The sequence below is a fragment of the Papilio polytes genome, unplaced genomic scaffold (genome assembly GCF_000836215.1).
Source record: "Papilio polytes unplaced genomic scaffold, Ppol_1.0 DF822067.1, whole genome shotgun sequence".
Taxonomy (NCBI): Eukaryota; Metazoa; Arthropoda; class Insecta; order Lepidoptera; family Papilionidae; genus Papilio; species Papilio polytes.
Window position 1 is genome coordinate 1,228,943 of NW_013527137.1, and position 24,426 is coordinate 1,253,368.

The following is a 24,426-nucleotide window of genomic DNA, read 5'->3' on the forward strand; positions in this document are numbered from 1 at the left end:
AGAGATCAGTACATTAATGCATCTTGATGCATTTTGGTTGTGCAATGCGCTGAATATGGTAACAACGACTACCGGTTTCGTGAGGAGTTAAGGTAAAATTTAAGAATGGTAATCTTTCCATATACGGAATACATGCGGAAATTCTTTTCACTGCAGCTCTCATAGTCGTTACTAAGGATGCCCCGGTTCTTATAAATTTGGTTAAAATGTTTACACTATTTTTTTTAACTAACTTTCCCTTTGTCCACAAAGTCCACAATTATCTCCGGCAAATTAAATACCCAAAAATGTAAAACTATTTAACTTATTTTAGACATGAAAGAGTATGTAAAATAACAAACGTTAAATATAACCATGAATAAAATTTAATGTTCTGGTTTGTTTGTAAAACTGAAAGCTTAAAATTATGCAGACAACGGGCTCAAAGACCTTACATGCATAAACATTACTGCAACAAAACTTCCGTTTGAAATATTTCATTATTACAAAAACATCCAATCAACTGTAAGTGCTCAAAATTTGCAAATAAAAATACAATTAAGCAAACAGTGTGCATTCTCAATGTTGGCCAGCGAATTATTGTTATTTAAGTGAATACAGACAATTTAGCATGCATTTTGCTAATGAACGTTACTAATTTATGGTAAAATGGTTTAATTGAATAAGTTCAAACGTACTTAGATTAACAAACACTTGCAAAATAAATAACAATTTTTTTCACAAGAAAAAAAGATATTTATTTAGTTTATTAGCTTTCACAGGCGACTCATTCCGCATGGTATTAAAAAACAAAAGTGAGTAGCCCATGTATTCTACCAGACTATCCTCTACATCTATACTAAATTTCATCGAAATACGTTTAGCCGTTTAGGCTTCAAACTCTACCATCCATCCATTTAAACTTTCGCATTTATAATATTAGTATGATTATTGCATTATAATAGTTTCAGATAAAATAACAATCATTCCAACTGAGGGAACTTGATCGAAGAAGAGCAATGGGCCAGCGTGTTCGACTATGGACTAGTCGCATGCAATTTAGGGTAGATTTCGAGCACCTCAATGGAGACGTACAGTGAGCTGCTAATGAATAAAACAATGTTATTTCGTAAAATGTTCGCGGAATACTCTTTTTTAAATTCGTTATAACCTACTTTACAACTTTAATATGAAAGTGAACCTATTCGCGTTTTTTTACAGTTTTTATGACAACGAAATTGAAATCATAACGGTAATATTTGCTTTACTGGGACGAATGAAGTTTACGGCAATACCTAAATACCTCTTGGCTACTTAAGGTATTTGCCAAAAGATTATATACAGTTAAAAAAAAACAACTACTGTTTATAAAATAAGCTATCGTAATAAAGTTTTAGACACGTTTAGAAGAAGTTTGTCACCAATGTTTGAACAAACATTTGTTATATGTTACCAACTATCGGTCACAGACTAGGATCAATATTTACCAGACATCTTTGATCAGCAAACCATTTACTTAGCATATTTATTGGATCGTTTACTTTAACGATAGATAGAGATTTTATATCTAGATTTGCTAATAAAATTTTGCTTACGTTGATTTTATATAAGATTTTTTTTTACTTTTTTAAATTGGTTTTCATTAAATAATATGGCATACTATTTTTCTTTTAAATGTTAACACGTTTACCGCGGCAAGTAAAATCATAATTATTCATCTGATGCGGCTGCGGGCCAAAATGCGCCCCCAATGATGTTTCCGCCAGGTCTTTCTAGAACCACCAGCACTAAGATAGATTAAATAGCTATAATAATCGTGGAAGCATAACGTATACAGTTAATGTATTGTATACACCTGAAATAATAGTTTCGGACTAGCGAGAGGGATATAGTTTTCTTCGTCCCCACCAGCTAAGTACCGCGTCAGGCCGATATCGGCCTGTTACGCAGTGAACGTGTTAACTATCCTTGTAGCTGACAATTATCTTACAACTCATATTTTATTAAATATACAGACATTAATTCTGAAGATGATTTAAATCCTTAACCTTTAACGTACTTGACAATGCACGATCCAAGTGCTAACGTGTCAAGTGTCGAAGCACCGCCATCAATCACGACAGAGAAATCAGTTTGACCGATGACTCTACATTACATCGTTTATCGAACATAGTATAATGCCATTCAAACTTAATGGCGGCTTGCAATGTAAAACATGCTGCGCAAAACATCGTTTTAGTTTTGTTTTAACTTCATCCTAGAAGGGCAACATTATGAGTATCCCTAACTAACGCGCTTGTTACAGAGTTTTAATACTGGAAGATACGAGGTGAATTTTGAGGATCTTGAATGTAGTCCGCAATCCCTACTGAGCACTCTTAGTTCCGAGCGTGAATGGACGATAAAGAGATTTTGTTGTTGGCTTATCAATTTTTTATTAGGAACTATTTATAATCAACTAATGCACGCCTTCGCAGACTTGCACTTGCTAATCGCGAGCTTCCGTAAAGATTGAATCTTGTAATACTGGTTATACGTACACAATACTAAGGAGAGAAAGTGCCCGTACTGATTAATACAGTACCCTCAGGGGTTCTGATAATAGCAGATCATATCGATGAGTAATTGTAAAATTGATAAGATATGAAATTGCCTGACGGTTGAATTGCAGGTTGCGAACCGCCATTGATTCTGCAAAATACAGTTGACACAATAATGACGGACGTTTTGCAGTCATCACGACACCTTCCTCGACTACTTAAACTGTTATATCGCAAGGTAATAAAAAGAAAATAATGAGAGGATCTACCTAGATTACACCAAACTCAAATTATTTTTCAACAAACTATTATGTTTCATTGAACCCAATTTAATAAGTTTTTCCGATTGATTAACAAGATGCGAAAACTAATATAATTACACATAAGGAATAATAAATTAATACATAATACTACAATCAAATAGAATAAAGAAATGTCTAGTATATAAGCAGAACCATGCATGTAAAAGCATATAACCGGTCTAGCATAAAAGGGAAAGACTGAAACTCGTCTAGTACTCGCAGAGAGCTAAGTGAAAGTCCTAAATTGCCGTAGGGTGGGTCGTTAGCCTACACAAAGGTCTCGACGATTTGAAAATTGCAAATCACCAGTCAATAGACGACTGATAATGACCGTCACCTGCTGAGACGCCGCACGGGAGCGTTACCTCAGATAAGATTGATCGATGCGCATGCCTTATTTAATGCTGTTTTTGACCACGCAAGGTGTATCAAGAGTAATAAAAGTCACAGAGTTGGTATAGGAAATAAATGAAAGTGAAGACTTTGTGCCACCCCTGTTTATGCATGTTTTGTATAAAAAAAATGACAAATTGTTTAGAAATTTAATTCTTCAAACTGAAAAATAAACGTCTCTTTGTCGGAATACAATTTGCCTGATATTAATATTAACACAATAAAAGTATTTTTGCATTTCTATAAGAGAAAATTTAAACACAATAGGAAAGGGTTTGTCGAATATTAAATTCGACGACATAATGAGACAATCCAGTATCTTGTTTGCATTTTGGAAGCGCAAAAACAACTTTTATATTATCTTTAGACATCTGTTGCTTTCAAAGCCAGTTTTTCTGCATTTCACTCGTTTACAAGATTTCCGCCGACAATGGCTCAATAACTTTCTAGGTTGTTTAAATATTCTCTTGTTCGTCGCAAATTGTCTTTTTAATTTCGTTTCTTAGGATTTATGTGAGGTCAACGTTTGTGATAGATCTTAAAACAACTTTAAATCACTGTTTTCTTCAACGAACAGTGACTGACATTCGTTTCGTAAAATTTGCAACTTGTTAACAGTCCTTACTAGATATTAAAGTGATAATTTATTCTGTAAACTGAGAATCCTTTACTTATACACATGACGTAATATGATTTGACGGAATCTTGTTTTGACGATGTGTGATAATTTTCACAGCATCATGATAATGAATTCGTAGCCGAACATTTAGATTCTCTTTAGATGGATGATCGCATATTACAAGGAGAACGTTAGTTATGAGTGTGGAAGGGTACATCGGTAGAGGTAGACCTAAAAAGAGATGGATGGATTGTGTAAAAGGTGACATGATCAAAAAGGGAGTGATGACTGAGATGACGTATGATAGAGTTATGTGGAGGACGAAAACCTGTCGTGCCGACCCTACGGGAGTAGGATAAGGAGATGATGATGATAGTCCATAGTTGGCGAAAACATTATTGGCCTAAAACAGTTGTAACAATATAGAAATTAAAAAGTAAAAATTTTTAGAATTAACATTTCTATGCGTTAATTTGATATGTAAAATAATATAGCATTTACGAAGTTAGAAAGCCGAATAGTGCAGTTAATAAAATAAATCGATCTTTTGTACGTACATTAAAATCAGTAATTGCACATCACACAAAAAGCTAACGACCGCAAAAACTTTCCAACGGTATGTCTGCTCACAACATTGTGATTAATATGAATCTTATTTGCTTTGATTTGTTCAAATGTGCGGTGTAATTCTATTCAGTCGTTCATTTATGCCTCTAGTACAGTGATATACGAAAGCGGACTTTATCGAAAGACGGATTCCGCTCTACAATGTGAACATGTGTGAAGTTTTGACGGAATAAAAGAATGTCACAACACCGACTTGTCACACAACACTAGCCCAATCCGTTAAGGGAGTGCCATAAACAAGAAACTGAACTGAATTATTGGAAATGATTATTGCAAGGCGTAAGAAGAACAACAATGAGGTTTGAAAATCCGTCAACATTGACTATGTTGCGAAAAAATCGCTTCAGCTTTTATATCGCTTTTCCAGTCGTTCTGTTAATGACGGTTTTAAAGAACAATCATGGTTATTCTGGAGAATTTTCCCTCTGTGTAATTTTATATTTCGTTTTCGCTTCTGAATCGCAGCAGTGCGGTAGAAGCGTAATTCGATTCACTCGTCCGGCTAGCGTCGGGCCGTTGACACTAAACAAAAAAGTTGATTGGCCCACAAACGTAAGCCAGTAAACCGACATTTCAATTTGATAGATTAGTTAGCCGGTCCACTCTATTGTTAATATAATTTGAAGTAAGTTAATAATTTTAACGACTATCAAATTAATAATCATGCTTTTTGACCGACTTCCCAAAAGAAGGAGGTACTCAATTCGTCTGTATGTTTTTTTTTTATTTATTTTTTTTTATGTGTGTTACGGCATAACTCCGCCGCTAGTGGACCGATTTTGATAATTCATTTTTTATCCGAAAGGTAATGCTTGCAGGTGGGTCCCATTTTTTTGTTTCATTTTTTTGATTTACCAATTTACTATTATGCTGTTAAGGTAATGAGATTTTTGATATTAACAAGATTAAATTAGAGTTCGTAGTAAGACCGTCAAATTAATGTAACTAAATAGATAAACAAATTGTTGATTAGAAAAATAATTTGTTATTTGCTTTTTAATTTTACAAACAACCTGAATCAAATTAGTATTTTAATTAGACGAGTATAAAACATTTTTTGTCAGATCTTAAATTATTTAAGCAACAATATTTCTTACATCCTCGGCTTAGTATTTAGTAGCGTTAAGATGTTATTGGTAATAAGTTGACTTTCCACTTGAGCATTTGACTTGAACTTCAAAATATTTATTTGGATCTTCACGTCTTACTGTATGATACATTTTTTGTTGCTTTTAAAGAGGCCACAGCTGCTATAAAGTTGTAGAATTATGTTTATTCAGTTTAATGCGTCGATGATACACGATGGAAATGTTTCGTAACATATTTATTCAATTCCGTATGATAGATCGCTTGATGATATCATATTACGAGGCGCGATGTTCTTTATACGATAGTCCGATACTGAAGACACTATCGCCGGTTATAAATTAACTATACGGGAAACATGTCGCAGCGAGCGGTCGATGGAAATAAATCTTTAGAAATGTTCGAGTCAATTACCGTGTCGTGGTAGAGGTGAGGATGGAGGCGCACGTATGAAGTCGTTAGAAGCCCGCCTTTGTGCTTCACACGGTACAATGGCATGCCTGCACTGAACGATAACCGCAAGTACTCTTGACTTACATTAGTCAGCTGCCCTACACTGTGTTCATAGAAAGTGATACATCAAATATGAAGACTTTAAAATTTATTTTTACATAAACTTCTTTATCTAATGTTATATGGACAAGGAGAGCTCTAGTTATTAGTGTGATGGGGTACATCGGTAGAGGTGAGCCTAGAGATGGATAGATTGCATGAAAGGTGACATGATCAAGAAGGGAGTGACGAAGATGATAGAAGATTACCATTGAGGAGGAAAACCTGGTCCGCTGACCCTACGGGAGTAGAATAAGGACGGGTAGGTGATGATCTCTTGTTATGTTTAGATTTGAATAAGAGGAGAACGTTAGTTATGAGTGTGGAAGTGTACACCTGTAGAGGTAGACCTAGAAAGAGATGGATGGATTGCGTGAAAGGTGACATGATCAAAAAGGGAGTGATGACTGAGATGACGTATGATAGTTATTTGGAGGACAAAAATCTGTTGCGTTGCGCCCTACGGGGGTAGGATAAGAAGGATGATGATAAAGGGGATTATAATAAAAATCTCTTAATAAAATTTAAGAAATCAATACTTTTAAGTTATACAAAGTTCGTGGAATACACAGTTCAGTAAACATTCAAGACGTGTGAGTATCGTTTTTAATCATGCACATTCGTCTTCGTCAGAATTGTTTCACAATACAGATTTCTCTGTACTTTAAATTCTTATTCGGTGTAAAACACGATTCGAAACGTCTCGTTTTGCGAATTAAATAAACGTTGTATTTTTCTCTCCCACAAGACTATCATTTTCTTCCGCTTCCATGAACTTCACGCGATATAGCCACGAGACATGTTCCAAATGTTCTTAATATTTAAAATAGTTCTCATATTCGGATATTTGATTTAGATGCGCACGTTGCTCATAATTTTTTTAATATAGAGTGAAAGAAAAAAATATATGTTTCGGTGAAATAATTGTGTAAAAAGAACCTATGACAATGATACTTTTTAAAACCCAGTTTGTTAAACTCGTATGTTTAAAATAAGCAAAAAATGTCCAAGTTAAAGTCCGTGTTATTTTGCAAGCCTTTCTCTTTATGGCGGTTGAGATAAGGATAAGGAATTAAAAATGTCTTCAAGACCACTATTTTGATGACTACATAACTTTTTTAATATACTATTAAACCATCTCGAAGTAGCTTGTATTGAGACACACTCAAAACTAATTCGAATCGACAGAGAATTCAAAAATGTAATATTATATACAAAAAAACTACTGCAAATAAGCCAATAATACCTGAACCTTTCTAGACTAGATTAGGTTGACGACATGCGTGGCCTTACCTAAAACTAAGCTGGGCTATTGTGACTCTTGCAGCTTGCATAACCATCAATGTAAAAAAGTATCATCGGTGAAAACTAAAATAAACAACATTCACCTTGGAAAGTCATTATGAAGGTCACTAATAATACTGCTGTGGGGGAATTAAAGTGAAGTGATTATGAAATACCTTCTCATGCGGTCAGTTAACATCAATAAAATTGATCAGCAAGAAAGTAATGAGGATAATGATGGAAACTCAATAAAACATGTCTCGACTCGTGTTAACTGAAGTTACTTGAGACATGTTAACACTCAACGTTTACCTACGCTTTCGTTTCGCATCCAAAAGGTCTTACGTATTACACGCATTAAATTCCAAAGTGATTTAAATGAGCGATACATCGGTACGGTTGTGGAACAAAAAAGAAATTTCCCGCTTACTTTAGTACGTATACGTGTACTTAATTGAGTGTTTGTAACTCTGGCGTTCTCAATCGAGTTTCGTTCTCTTCCGTACACTTTATATTGCCCTTGTAGAATATATTACGTTTATATCAATCGTCGCTGAAGTGCTTTATAAGTTTGTAAATTAAAGCGCTTAATATTAACAACGTATACGATGACTGGTAAATGATTTTGTTTGTGACGAGAGTTCAAATAGTCTAGCAACTGTTCAGGTTTTGAAACTTCAAATTTCAGCTACTTTATACAATATTGCGATTTCTATATTTAAACAAGTAAATTTAGCTTTGATTTCTTTGAAAGTAATATAACAAGACTAACTGGAGTTTGTAGTAGCAGCGGCACTAATTCATCCATTGCTTACTCTTTGAACAATTTCTATTTTATACGTCGAAAAACACTAAAAATAAAAAAGTTAAACAACCAGTTATCATCACATCGCTATATAATTAGTAAATTCCAAAGACTCATGATTAGTTAACACTTAACCTAACCTGTTACTTAGCCATGTAACCACATAGCCGACCAAGCAAAACAAAAGCAACCAAACAATCAAGCAGTCAAAATACAAAGAGAAGTAACGTGACAGCTAATTGTACAGACAAATATAGAGAAGAGATAACCTCAACAAAAGTGTCAGTTCAACCAAATATGGTGGACTCGAAGTGGCCGAATTGAGAAACCTTGACTAATCGCGACGTTAGACGAAATAGGTCGAAGCGCTGCAGATGACTTGACGTATCATCGTACAATGAACCAGGCAGAAATCACAGCCATCAATTACATCTATCACACTATTATAGTCACTATTATAAAGTAGTAAAGGTTATAGTCGGAAGTCTTGGTTACGAAGGGTACGTACGCCCATTTAATGGTGCACTGCACCCACACTTAGTGTAAAAGAAGACTTTCGAATGGCAAAGTTCTGACAGTGTAATTATTATTCTTCAATATTATAAGAGTAGGCGCACATCTTTGTGTCTATCGCACAACTGTTGTAGATTGTCGATTGTTTCGCGGCAAATTTAACTGTTTAGTTGCACAACTAAACATCGAGTAGTGAGCACCTTCATATAAGCTCATAGGAATCAAAGCGAGACTGAACAGTTTTGCGATTTTGCGTTTGGTTTCAGGTGTGGGCAAGCTCTTCTAATACATTAATATTTAAAAGTATCACATCGACTGTAGCAGGCTTTATTACGATCTAGATAATCTAGACTATAAAAATAACTGCTAAAAATAGTATTCACATTCAATTTAATTATGTTAATGCTTTTTTGACCAAAAATCAGCTCATTATTTTTGTGATTAAAACATGATTTAATAAGTAGTCTGATTTTAATTTATTCGGAAACTCGACGTTTACATTTGTCATAATAATTCGCGCAAACAGAACTCGATTCATTATTCAACATGTAATTTATTCGACGGCGCCGCTCTGTCAACAGATGACTTTAAAATGAATGCATCATAACTGTAAAATCATTATCCGTATTACATTTATACAGATAACGAGGACAACAAACTCTATTAAAAGTCATAATTAATTTACACAAATCAAAAAGATTAAATTACTTGAAAGAAAACGGTACTCTAAGAAGAAAAACATTAATTAAGATCTCACACGGTAGTGCGCACTATTTTTATTTATGCAACTTTAGTTGAATTGGCTACGAAACAATCGACAATAGCACAACAGTTGTGCGATAGTTTGCAAAGGTGTGCGCCCGCTCTAAGAAGAAAAACATCAATTGAACAAACATAAAAAATACAACTATACAATACAAAAATATATTTACTCAGAAACAAATAAGAGTGTTGAAAACGAAATATACACTCCGATAACAGCTATCATAACAAAACGTTTCGGATAAATTAAACTAAACATTGGTATTCCGACAATTCCTGTCATCGTTGCCACTGGAATGGTTGCAGTTAGGATTTGGAGCAATGCCAATACTCTGCGACCACCTGCAAGCCAGCCCTTCCAATTTATGAACACGATAATTGCTACTGACAAGATTATGTTAAGACAACTTTCAATCTATAATAAGAAATAACATTGCATATTATTTTCACAAAAAATGAAGTAACAAGTCACAAATAATGGTGAAGATTTTAGTGGTAGAGGAGATCTAGGAGAATTATTTTGGCAAACAATCCGTAATAGATCAGTGTAGGCCTAAGACCATTGTGGGGTAAACGGTCTTAATCCAAGTAATTTTTCTAAAATGAAACGCTATAAGAAAACAGAAAACTGAGGCTAAAGCACTAAGTCTTAGTTATCAAAGTTATTTCAAATATTGAAGTACAAAATATTTTTATTGATAAAATTGATAACGTCTATCATGTTGACTAAGTCATGATAAGTTCTTTACTTAAAGTCGGACATCGTTCCGATTCTAAATAACATGCATTCGACACTGTAATGTAAATAAACTGACGTCGAAGATTATCGAGCCTCACTGGATCACGAGATAAAGATAAATATTTGAAATAGAAACTTCACTTGAAATAAACACCGACTTTTTTTTAAACGAAGTTTACTCTTAAACAACCAACGGCTTATGGAGCAAATTAAACATTTTCACGAGTAATATTCACATTTCAAACAAGTTTGTGTCGAAAAGTATGTAAAATGTAAATAAAAAGAAACTATGAAAAAACAAGCAACGATTGTAACTTTACCCCAAAGTAACTAATTCCAAACAAAATAAGAAATAAAAATAGATGTGAGAAAGTTCAAAAATTAAAACGAATAAAAAGAAACGATTCACATCCGTATCCTCGGATATTGTGTACACACATCACAGGTACAATTAAAATTGTTTCCACTGTCGGTTCCGTCACGTCAAAACGCCACGGTAACACGTGACTGCGTGCTTTCATTAGCACCGGTCATTTATCAAGGGTATTGGGATTTAGGTAATCACTGCCGGTATTCAAATTGAAAATCAAAATTTTACAGGAAGAATGGAGTGATTAACGATGTTATGTCAACGGGGCAATCCCTCGTCGACGCACAAAGAGCCAGTCATGAACCGTAATAGCTATATTGTATTGATTTGGAGTCCGCTAAATTACCAGCTGTGGATAATAGCTGTGCTACTTTAAATATGTCATATTTTGCGATATTGAGGAATTTTGCAGATTGCAAAAGTCTGTTTCTATCAAATCTGAGTTATCGGTCTTCGGACGTCACCTTTCGTTCATTTAGAGTTTATAAGAATTAAAAAAAAGAATTAGTGTAAATATATTTGGAAATGATGAAACACCTGTATATCATTATCGACATTTTGTCTTCACTTTCAATCGCTCTAAAATAAGACATTTTTAAAATTCAATAAAAAGTGGAATGGAAACGCGCACTAGAGCTAACATATTGCAGCACAGGATACGGTAATGGTCGCGGAGGAATGGAAGGCGTAGAGCGTTCGACTATTTTAGTGTGTTCGGAGTAAGGGCGATTTATTTTCAGACCTATTTCCTTCCAGACGGGGCGTCGCGACGTCGGGCAACGGGGGCGTGAGATTGCTACGCCCTAAGCCACCTAAACGTGCATCAATTACATTAAATAATGAAGACTAAAGTTCTTTAGAACTTCCAAGAAATACATCAATAGATAAATGTTAATTAAATTATGATGAACGATGCTGTCTTTTCATCACAAAAACTACCAGATATAAATTAATAAGGAGAAACTGATGTCCTTAATTCAAATATCCCAATTGACTTGTTTATTACGAGTATATCAATCGATAAATATCCGGGAATTGTATTCAAGTTACCACCTGGTTTGTCCGTCAATTTTTTACATTATCAGCTGCGGTTTGCGGGCATCCTTAAGGCAGTAATTTTGGTGTGTCAGTTATAAATCCGAGCAGCTGGCGGGCAGGTGAGGAACGTGCCCAGTGTTGGAATAATCTCAGATATTGTTACGTAAGATAATAAGAATGCGAATTGAAACTTCAAAAGAAGACCAGAATATTTCAGTATACTCAAGTGTATTAAGTCTCTCACGTTCCTAAGGTAATAAGGTTTCAGAATTTATAGTTGCCCAGTTACTATAGATTCAAAACGTTTTTTTTTTTAATAACAAATGTTTTGTTTCTGGTGTATTTATAACGATTACAATATCTAGCTTATTTATGAACAGATATATCCGTTGAAACTTCTTATTTCCTTTAGTACTGTCAAATATCTTCCTCATTCGTTAAACCGGCTTCGCTATCAAGTTTCGTTTGCGATCTCATTTGGTATTCATCATTCGTCAAGTCGTTACCCTACTTATCTAATACGAAGTTGATTATTTTTAATTGCATTCAGTACAGGTTGGTATGCGACCAGTTGGAAAAGTTGAAGTGAAATTTAACATTATGATATCTTAATGTACTAGGATAATATTCATAATTTTCATAAAATCCTGCACTCAGTGCAAAAGTAGCTTTGGAGAGTTATTGAAAATTTACATGATTTCTGCATCTTAAAATTGCACCGGACAATGATTTTGCTTAAGGACTCGTAACTTCACTAGTTTGTTTTAAATACCTTCATCAGCAAAGTCGTCGCTAGTTTATAGACAAATTTGTATTTATCTACTATGTTGTACGTCCTTGGAATACTAGTTCTTTAGTTAAATTTGCGGACGCTCGGACTTAGCGTTATTACCATATATAAATATACTCATTTATTATTCAAACACTGACTACGTGTGTAGTTGCTTAGAAAATGTTTGTTCGTGAGCTTGCTCTGTGTTTGCGTAGCGAACTTACCGCCAATGTTTTCAAATAGTACGGAATATTGGAACTCACGTAACCACTTGTGAACTATGTACTCGGTTACTTTGAGCAAGTTTAAACGTTCTCGAGTTAACAGTATTTACATATTGTAATCGTATTATACAAGCGTAGCTTTCAGCTTTCGATATTTCAAAGTACCAATTAAGAGTAACGTTCGTACTTTCTCTTATTACTATAATCTATTTAGGTAGCCGGAGCTGCTAAAATGTATCAAGCTATCTGATAAATGCTAGAAATCTGAATATATTACTAAGATAATTAAACACTAGAGTAAGATTGAAATTGTCGCCTAACCTTGTTAATAAATAGTTTTTTGAAAAGCAAATAAAAGTCTGCGAACAGTCTAAATCTCATAGGTTTAAGAGAAATTGTAATTATTCGGTCACCCTTTCTCCGTACAGCACGGCGACTATCTCACAGTTGTCGGCGGCACTGCGCAGGTTGCCATAAATGGCGACATGTCTACGAGCGGCCGGCGATCATAATCTATAGAAAAACGCAGTCCTTCGAGCCGGACTTGACCCTTATCGAACTACAAGCACCAAGTTCGCGCAGTTAGGAATACCGTTAATCGAGAAAAGTCAATGAACACAGATTTTCCCATAGCAAAAGGAGATCGTTTGCCAAATAAATAGCATAGTACCACACAAATCCAGCAATTTGAGTTTCGAGTGATTGATTTTTTAACATTTCTATATTGGTCTACTAGGACACAAAATGCTTAAATTAAAACACTGAGACAACTTGGCCTTTTTTCAATTTATTTGACTTCCTCGTGTTCATTCATGATTATTCCGCCTTGCTCATAAGTTAAAATAAGACAAAATCAATAAGTATTGTTCAGTTTGCAGATACAAATGTATTGTAAAACGACAGCTGCGCGGATGATTCGTGAAATAATGGCTTTGAATCTGAGTAGGCGCATCTGCCGGCCCACGTGCCGCCTGCGCTTGCATGAGGTTTCTCTTTGGTGTTTTTTATTTTCCGCTTTAACGCATCCATCATGCCCAACAGATGCTCAAGGTAATAACATGGTAACATTGAGTAATTCATTCTAAATTTAAATTTCATTTTGTTTAAAGTTTGGATATTGTTTTAATAATGTTTGTGTTTGATCATAATCCTTGCCGCGTCCGCCTTTCTAAACGTGTAAAACTAAAAAAACTAAAGTATAGATCCAACGGAAAGACGATAATTTTTCATTTTGGTTTAGAGTTTCTGTTTCTCTCACGGTTGTGTGCAAAAAGATTGAAATCGGAAATATTGTGAATATATAACCTTTTGTCAAATAATCAAATTTGTTGTTGTTTCAGATCGGCATAGTCTTCTTTGAAATTAGTTACACTATATGTACCGTGTGAAATAGTTCGACTGGATTAAGAACGAAACATGTGCGCACAGGGGCACTGTTTTTTGTCAGTCGACATAGGAACTCCTTATGGCAACATGTGCAAAATGAAATCTAACTACAAACAGGACGAAGGACTTTGTAGGGATTCCATCCGCAAAAACAAAAAATATTCAAGTTGAAAGTGAAGCGTCGCGTCGCGTCGCCAAGAAAGGTTTTGACAATTGATAGAAAGCATTTTGATTATTGGTTAGTACTTAAGTATCAAGACTACTAGAAGCGATACGTTAGTATATTTTCTGAGTTTGTTATAGTAAAGAAGTTCTCTTCTACAGGATTGAGCCACAGGCATGCTCGTGGCTTTGTTGTGTAACCTCCATGGCGGTGATTAAATCTCACCATTATTATTAACTGGCTCCATTCGAACACCCACTGTCGTGCTAGGCGGGTCGGTAACTATGCCGTCCACCCACTGCGGCTGGTCCCGTAGGCGCGACAGGGTCACACACACAACGCTTTATTCATATTGTGTCGGGTTCTAAGCTCACCGTGTTCGATTGTTCATGGTAACTTGAAATTTACATTCGGAGACTCAATGTCGTTTGACAGACCCAAGGTCCGCCATTGTTTTGGACGTTTCGGTGGTCCGAAATATCATCGCGTTCGCATTAATATTTTAATGTAATAAACCTTAGCTCTACAGGTCCGTGTAGCACGAATCGATTAGGATCGAATCGAATCGCAAAGTGTGAATAACGCATCGTGCGTCGTGCAAGCCAAGATCATTAGATCATCCAGATACTCAACAACATTAGAGTTGAAGGAAGTAAATTTGAATACATGCATGAGTTGTTTACTTTACCGTTTATTTTCATGTTACTATTCAATAGGACCATCGGTTCGTGTTTCAACACATATAGCGAATAGTAGTTTTAGCACTTAAACAGCACATCCGTCACAAGCGTCACCAACACTGCAAATAATCTAATCCACTTGAAAAAAGTGTGCCACTCGAGTTTTGTAATAAAGTTGTTTCGTATTATCGACGGTGAGGAGCACGATACACGCACATCTGGCACAGAGCAACACCGGTGCCTGACTGACCGGCCGGGCCGGGTACGCGGGTAGAGCGAGGAGCGTCGTTGCCGAGTGACGCGTCCCACTCCCCTCCGCCCGCAATCGTGCGACCGCTCGTTCACCTAAACGCGACCCGGTGCTAGACTGAACGCACCTTCTGTATGAAATTTCTTCTCGTTTTTATGCGGGGATTTGATTGGAGTGGATCGAGATTTGACGGGTGCGACGACAGGGCCCTGTGGGAGCGCGGCTCGGTGATGGCCGCTCGATAATGAAATAAACATTAGGACTGGAAATGTATTTAAGTTGCGTAGCGTGACCGTTATCTCGCGTGTGGCGCTCGGGAGCGCATCGTCTGCTGCAACGATAACGAAATGCGAACACGGAGTAATATAATGCCTTGAAAACAAATTCGCAAAAGGTCTTACATTGTGAGAGAAAAAACATAGCATGCTTTTGTGGTCCGAGGAATGCGAGTTATTTTTTTTTAAAGTTATTAATCATATTAAAGTGAATCTTAAAAATGTTAACGCAAAGATTGATGGGTTACAAAATAAATGATGTCGAATAAAGAAGCTAGCATTAATCATGGGAGGTTAATTGACAGAAAATGAGAGGAGGGATGTGACATAATGTGCTTGGAGCAGTGTTCTAACTAGTTGATTAGTTATATTGCATGAATTTGTTAATCAATTATTGATGAAGAATGATGGTTGAACATATTACGATTAGTTAAAATTGACCAATACTTTAGAAACGTGAGACCTAATTGATGCACACCGATTCACCTTTGACTGGTAGCATTTTTAACTGGAGCTCTAACATTTTAAATTTTAAATAGTTACTGTTTCACATTTAAGAGAAAATGTTTCAAAATAGCCATCTTCAGACCTCCGTCAAACGTGGGTTTCGCTCTTTCTGTTTTGTTTTGAGTTTGATAATTTCTCGGAAGGTTGGTCCGCAAGGTCGCTTGGCCCCTCTGTTGTTTTTAAGCGGTGTTTCCGCTCATGAATATAATTATAACTTGCGTCTAACTGTTTTGATTTTATTTTCGATCTTTCTTTGATGTTCTGCCTAATAAAAATTTAAAAGTATTACAATGGGAAGAATAAATGTATCGATGATTTAACTTACATTTTCCAATTAAGATTTTACGTAATTGGAATGTATGATGTACTTTAACTCAAGAAGTATATATTCGTGGTTTTCGTCATCAAATCACAATAATCAATCTCAACTGAGAAGGGTTAAAGGGCAATAACTTTCCAAATTCTTTAAGATCTCACGACATATTAATTGCATTTAAGTACCAGTATTTATTTCTGGGAATAAAACAAATATTTATTAACGACCTGTTTATCTTTAATCAAGTTGGTCATCGATGGCGTTAAATACATTTTTAATTCGTGCCGGTAAAAAGTGGCAACGACTTTACGGCTTTAGAGTTACTAGATGTGGCATTTAAATTTGTCACATAAATAAAAAAGCTGTTCCCATGCGACTTCATCCACATGAAATTATGAAACTTTTATTTCATTGTTTACATTTGCCAAATAATCAATTGTCAAAATACCAATTACCTTACTATGGCAATTTTGCTTTCTTGATGTTGGCAGTAACTTATGGTCTCTTTCCCACATTAGAGTTTTTATCCAAAATGTTTACCCTCTAAGTTTGATGGCGTGAAAATATATAGCCTAAAGCATGACGTAAGTGTAGGGCTTTTTATTAAATAAAAAGTTATTTGAAAATATGCTGTAATTGCTGACATCTTAGGCAACAAAGAAGTGAGTGTTTACGCTTTATTATAATAGTACAGATTAAAAATAGATTTCATATTTAACATCACTGGTACTGGGATTTTATAATCTATTTAAAAAATAAGACTTACGATTCCTCTATGAGAAATACAGTTTTCATTTCAGATTTATTTCAAAAGTCTCTTTCATCGTATTTCCAATTAAACTGCTAAAACTTATTAAACTAGCAAAGACTGCAGAACATTAAAGACTAGAAATAATTTAAAACTCTTCGATATAAAAGCAAACAGAATCAAATAAAACTTAAACAAACTTGTCTCTTTTTGCCAACGTACATTTGCCTTGGATAATTTTACTTGTAATTAAAACGTCAAAGTACCTCTCTGTTACATACTTCAGGACGATTCATTAACAATATTTTAGTAAAAATTACATTAAATAACAGTGCTACTTTTTAAATTAAAATTTCATAGTATTAATAAATTTTAATGTTGGTTTTACTTTAGAGATGGATGGATTGTGTAAAAGGTGACATGATCAAAAAGGGAGTGATGACTGAGATGACGTATGATAGAATTATGTGGAGGACAAAAACCTGTTGCGCCGACCCTACGGGAGTAGGATAAGGAGATGATGATGTTGGCTTTACTTGAGTGATAATTTTTATATCGCGGATACTAACAAAATCTACACAATTGTAGTTACACAATTCTTTGTCTTTTGAATGTAATATTAAGTTCTTTGCTGAAATAAGATGAGTCTGCCGATCATGGTTTCTTTGTCTATAATCTATACTAATATAAAAGCGTAAACACATACTTCTTCGTGGCGTAGGATGTCCGCAATCACAGCATATTTTTGAATAATTCTTTCCTTATTAAAAAGTCCTACACTTACGACACGCTTTAGGCCATTAAACTTGGGTGATAAATAAATTGAAAATAAAAACGCTCATGTAGGAAAGGGCCCAAAAACTATCAGCTGCCAACATTAAGGAAGCAAGAATGCCAAGATTTGTAATGTCATGTCATTTTGACATTTGCTATTGATAATTTCACAAATATTAAAACAATAAAATAAATTCTCATAATTGTACGCGGATGAAGCCGCACGGGAACAGCTAGTTTATATTAAAATCAGTTAATTTTCTCACAACGTAGATATTTCAGTCGCGTCTGTGCTGCTGTTAGGTATTATTAACCTTTACGTAATTTGCGAAATAAAACTTGCACCAAATTAATTGTGCGTGTGTGAACATGCATGTTACATGTTATAGAATTTACTACTACTATTGTGAACACATGCAGACTGCATTAACACTAAGCCTGCGTTCAAATGCTGTACTGAACTATCTACTGCTCTGCCTTACCGCCCTCGTGGCAATACGCCCTTAGTACCGTCCAATTATTTCCGCTCGCTTCGCGGACAAAGATAGTCTGTGCACAAAAAGAACTTGTTAAGGGCTCATTTGACAAGAGCACTGCCTACCGTGTTACGGCACAACTGGTGAATACTCGGATTACGAAAGAGGTAGTAATATCTTTCTTATTATTTCGTAATGGAGTTTCTAGAGACCTTTTGTCTTTTGTTGTGATATTTTAAAGTCTTGATAGACAGTTACTGGTCTTGACTTTTTCTAGAAACTTTATTATTAGGTATATTTCTGAATCTAACATTTATAAACTTTTGCCTTCTGTGACTTACTTAATCCTAGTGTCTATTTTTTTAACAAAATATCTATGGTCATCGATAATACTATATAGTGTTGGTCGAAGGTTGCTATATTTTTAAAGTAAAAAATAAATAAAAGTGTAGTTAAGCGTAGTAGAGTATTAGTTCCCCTCATATCAGTAAAGCAAAATATGATGCAATTACTACACATATTTGTATCGATAAAGATATGATAATGCTTGGTGCCGGCCTGTCTGTGTGTATGTTTGCGTCACGTTCCCGATACCGAAGCGTGATTGATAGCGGCCCATTTATCATCTGATAACAACAGGATCCTTGGTTGTTTCATCGTATTGTACGAAATGCATTTGTCATAAAATAACTAAATATAATAGGATGTTTATGTACATTATGTCTGGATAGAAACAGGCATATTCTTAATCATACTGGATAAATCTAAATACGCTTGTTAACACGTTTACTGCGGCAAGTAAAATCATAATTCTGCATCTAGTACGGTGGTGGGCCGAAATGCGCCCCCAATGATATTTCCGCCAGTGCGTGGCAGGTCTTTCTAGACCCACCAGCACTATATTAAATTGGTATAACGTTATGGAAACATAACGTATATACATTTTATGTAATGTAATGTATACATCTGAGATAATCGTTTCGTAATAGCGAGAGGGATATAGTTTTCTACGTCCGCACCAGCTTAAGTACCGCGTCGGGCGACCGGGGACCGATATCGACCTGTTACGCAGTGAGCGTGTTAATGAGTGTAACACCTTTCCTAACTTTCCTCTGCTATAGCTTAACAACATTTAACTTGGCTGATCGCCGGAGATTTGTATATGAAACTGTCACTAGTCACTATAAGAGGATGCATAAACGACGCTTCTAAGTACTTAGGGGCCTAAAATCCCAGAAAGATAACTCCAAAACAACCTGTTACTTTTGATGTTTTAGATGAAAATGGAATATATGTCGATAAGCGTTCTCCTTTAAATAAACACTGAACCTTTACCCTTTTCATCTATCACTGAAATTTACGTAAACTTGATATATTTTCTTTCTTAGATACTTGGTTAAGTGCCATTCGTTTTGCATTCTTTTGTCCGTACAACTTTCGTGGTGTACAATCCGTTTCGTTCAATTAACTGCTGCTTGTTTAGTAAAATTGAATGATGAAAAGAACAGTGTAAATATTCCAGTAATAAAAGAAATCAACACAAACGGAGTAAAAGTTCCGCTGCGCTACGAGCTCCGAGCGACGAGCAATTTTGTGCAAACAATTTAATTAATAAGCAAACACTTGCATTTCTATTGACTGACCGTCTGGACTGAAAGTACCAATACTTTTAGGTTTGTGTATTTTTTATTAAGAACGTTAAATGATTTGCTTTTAAAAATCTTAAACTATAGTATTCGAAACTAGATAAAATGAAGTTACAACGCATGGATTTCTTCATCAAGAAGGTTTTGTCCGGTGTAATACCACGACCACACAGAAGACAGGCGTGAAGTGGAAGTAAATCCGTGTTTCGTCTGATGAGTGTTGTGCCGGCCTAATTCAAGTCCCTTACTCCTTACCACCCTCTTCTCATAAGGAGAGCATGGGAAGGGGGAGTGGATTTGACAGTGGAGGAGATGCATAGGGGAAAGATCCTCTTTATGTGCGTCTCCTCCTTCATCGGATAAAGGTAGGCAACGCATCTGCAATTGCTGTTGTTTATGGGTAGCGGTCGCTTCGCTATTTTGGCGGATTAAGGTGGCCGCTTGATCCTTTGCCACCTTATGTTATAAAAAAAAGAAAGTGACGATAAGAATGATTGAAGAAAGATAAACAATGAAGAAGGTAAATGAGTGCACCAACTGGAAGATTTTTGGTAGATAAATATACAGGGAATCAATATAACACTTCTAAGTCGTTCATCATCAGTTGTTTTTAATTCTATGGATCAAAGTAGGTTCTTAGAAAGCTATGTCTAAAGTAAAAACCTACAACATTGGAGTCGAATTACCAGCCATTGGTGCTGGCGATGTCGATACAAAAACTTGTAAGACGATATCGCGCTTCCCGATGCTGCTAATTGGCCATAGCTACGACAGGGTTACGGCTACGGTGACCAACAGTTAAGGAAGATATTAAATGTGAAGCAACACAATTTATTGAAATGTCGGAAAAAAGGCTTCTAACGACATATATCCTGATTAAATGGCTAGCTTGTTTGAATATTTAGTGAAAATTCTATCAAACTCAATAAATTCTATAAACGTTCAGAAAATAACAATATAGTTGAAAAAGCTACGTTCAGAAGTGAGTTAATTGGCTATTATTCTTTATTCTACTAGTAAGTACCCTGAAGTTAGTTCTTTGAAGATTGTCAAAATCATCGATCACTAATCATAAAATCATTAGGGTTTTTTATCCCCTATCATGTAAAAACGTTGTCACCCTAACACGCGTCATGTCGCGAGCGTCTGTTTATTTCTGTCAACTTTATTTACATATTTTAACGCTCAATTGATAGGGGTTGATAAATTTAGGGAATGGTCGCCTAATAATAATAAACATAGAGACTTTACAGTGCTCTATGATGTTGGGGCGAAGAGTTTTGTTGTAGGAAATAAAATTAAGGTCAATTTAGTGGTTGACCGAAATATAACATGTCACCTTACATTTGTATAGTTTTATTTAGTTTAAAAATTAAAAACTTTAAATATATATTTTTCAAATTTAACTGAAATATACGACTATCGCTTGTCACTTAAGAAATGCCCCATAACTTTCACCGTATTTCTCTCCAATGCATTTTTTTTTTCAAATTATTAATAGCTTCCGATACGCTTCAGTTACTTCCAGAGTGACAAATATATGTTTTTTTTTATCAATTATTCGCATTTTTAATTTAAGATCTTCTTAAGACACTATCCCATTCTTAGATTATACTCGTTAAGTTTTTCTATAGTTAAATAATTTTGAAACCAATGCCACATCTAGTAAACTTATAAAATTCTAAGAAGGACGAAAGTTAGTAGCCGTTTGATAAAGATAGTGCTGGGAACAAGATGAATGTAAAGATAATTAAATACAATATTATTAGTGGCTCATTACTTTACGGTGGTAATAATTTCTTAACCCAAGTTATCAGACCTGAGCCGTATAATCGTAAAAGTAGATAAAAGCTTAGATAGCGCACACGACTGGAGAATTATCAGAGCCATTACGTAATATACTTCGGACGGAACAAATGATTGTTCTAGAAATTAACATAAGAAAGAGATCTTTATTATGATCAGAATTCCTTTTATCAAAGAAATTCTGTTATAACTATAAATTTCAACAGTGGTAGAAACAGCATCAGTATGAATTGATTTAATTTCGAAACTTTTTTCGCTCTTACGGCGATAGCAGATTACTTTTTAATAGAAGAAAGGGTGAAATGAGTAGCGGATGAACCGAAGATGCGTTGCCAGCCTTTATTTATAAACTAGCTGTTTCCCTACGACTTCATCCGCATAAAATTATGAAAATTTTGTTTGTTTTACATGTGTCAAGTTATCAATTGCAAATGTCAAAATGACATGACGATGACAAACCATGACAACCTTGCTTTCTTGATGTTGGCAGCAACTTACGGTCTCTTTCCCAGATTAGGGTTTTTATCCAAAATATTTACCCGCTAAGTTTAACGGCGTGAAAATATATAGCTTAAAGTGTAGGGCTTTTTATTTAAAAAGAATTATTCAAAAATCTGCTGTAATTGCTGACATCTTAGGCAACAAAGAAGTGTGTCTTTACGCTTTATTATAATATAATAGTATAGATAGAACCACCAAATACCACTTGTTTTTTAACACCTTTAGCATAAATGTATTATGTAAATTGTAATTAATTTTATAACAACAAATAAAAAAAAATTCTAACATTTAACTTCTTTGCCACAATGTTAAAGATCAAGCGAACTAAATCAGAAAGTGGAAAGCTATAAAACTATTTTGGACACGAGACAGTGTCTTGTGGCGCGACCTAATTAGCTGAGGAAATGATCTTAAGATGTTTCCGACATTCTTTTACAACGTAGGAAGTAAAATTTAGAATAAGGAAGCGTTATTATTTGTAGGAAGATATTTAATAAAGGGTGAAACATCGAATGTAATATAAATAGCTTCCATCCTGTATATATTTATATCTATATATAAAAAACAAAATGTACACTTTGATATGAAACTGAGCCTAATTAGGAAGGATGTCACAATTTCCTTCACAGCGAAATTAATATTTCCCTTTAATTTTAGGCGAGCAATAATTTGTTGAAACCGAAACGATACAACATAGCTTGAACTTGTTTTACGTTTCATAATTACGAGCTTCCGTGGTTAATTATATCTCTAAATTAATTTATAGCCTGTTTTTAAAACAATTTAAAATGACCAGAATGCACAAAATATTTTCAAACGTCTACAAAAACAAAGATTAAAAAACACTTTCTTTTGATAAGTCGGGTAACAACGAGTTGAATTTGAGTTGTTTCCCTTTGCCAACAAATCTTCTTTCAATTTGGTAATTTTAAAAGATTGAAAAACTGAAGGTCTTTCTGTAAGCTTGTAACATTGCACTGGCAAAATATTAGATATAAACTGAGCTATACAAACTCCCAGCCTTACAAATAAACGCGGCAAAAAGTTATTGGAATAAACTGAGTATAAGGAAATATTAGTACAAAATTTTGCTTATAGTTTATTCCTCAGATTAACGTTAAGATTTAATTTATTTTATTCAGTGCTGTCGACATGTATTGCATAATATCAGCCAAGTAGTCATTGCCAAACGTTAACAAAGGCGAAACAGTCTTTTGTTAATTGCTTTTTTGCATTAGTTTTGACCGTTGAAGGTCGTTGCAGACGAAATTTTAATTGTACGATGGCACGCCTCCACGAAGTCTGCTTCGAGTTAGCGAGAAATTAATTTTAATAAATAAAGACTAGTGCTTGACCACAGCCGACTGCGGTCTGCGGTATACCGCATTAACAATTTTATACTATAAAATACGAAAATTTTTATAATCAGAGGACTGACCTTGAAGGTGAACTGTCATACAAGATAAGTATATTTATTTAAATTATTGAGAAAAGTAGGAAAAACAAATGTTATCAGATATCCACAGGAAATACTTAAATTTGATTTCACGTTGATAAAAAAAATTACTATATCATACTAATATTATAATTGTGAAAGGTTAGATGGATGGACGGACGGATGGATGGATGGATGGATAGATGTTTGTTAGAGTTTGTAGCCTAAACGGCTGAACGGATGTTGATGAAATTAGGTGTAGTTGTAGAGAACACATAGACTACTCACTTTTGGTTTTTTAATTCCACGCAGACGGAGTCGCAGGCGAAAGCTAGTATCTCTATATTTGTATTATAACCCTTTGAACACATTAGAATAGTACTATTTTGTACATAAATCTAATTTTATAACTGATACAAAACCTTTAGTAGTTGTGAGTTGCATCTTAAAACACAACACATGTTTTCAAATCATTAGAATCATTCACAACATTCATACTTTATAATAAATCACACATTTAAACATGACAACACGACCATTAAAACTTCATACACAACGGTCTCACTTCCGAATTAATGTGACATGTAGATATAAATAGATGCGTAGTTAAATCAACACATGCTCTCTGAATTAAGCATCTGTTTGAAGTACACTGCGGCTTACTCATTATAAAGATATAGGTTACATCGTTATGATCGAAATATTATGTAACCATTAATTTTGCACCCGATTGTACTTGTTCTGGTGAAATATTAAAGCGAGAATCCAGCTAGCAGATTATTCATTAAGAAGTATCTAAAGTTATTGATAGGTACACTTTAATGATTAAGTATAAACTAGTTGTTTCCCGCGACTTTG

General features: G+C 34.8%; 2 protein-coding genes across 4 annotated transcripts in view; both read right to left on the reverse strand.

The window, feature by feature from the left end:
• LOC106107135 overlaps positions 1–15,127 on the reverse strand; it is a 94,517-nt gene extending 79,390 nt beyond the window's left edge. The window contains exon 1 of one of the 2 annotated variants that reach the window (XM_013287846.1): positions 14,843–15,125. The gene's annotated coding sequence lies outside the window, so the exon portion shown is untranslated. Of the gene's footprint in view, positions 1–14,842 lie in introns of both variants that reach the window. The other variant, XM_013287845.1, reaches the window with a different exon arrangement.
• The window catches only part of LOC106107133 (caskin-2), a 223,473-nt gene that overhangs the window by 102,501 nt on the left and 96,546 nt on the right, over positions 1–24,426 (reverse strand). The gene's annotated exons all lie outside the window — the stretch shown is intronic.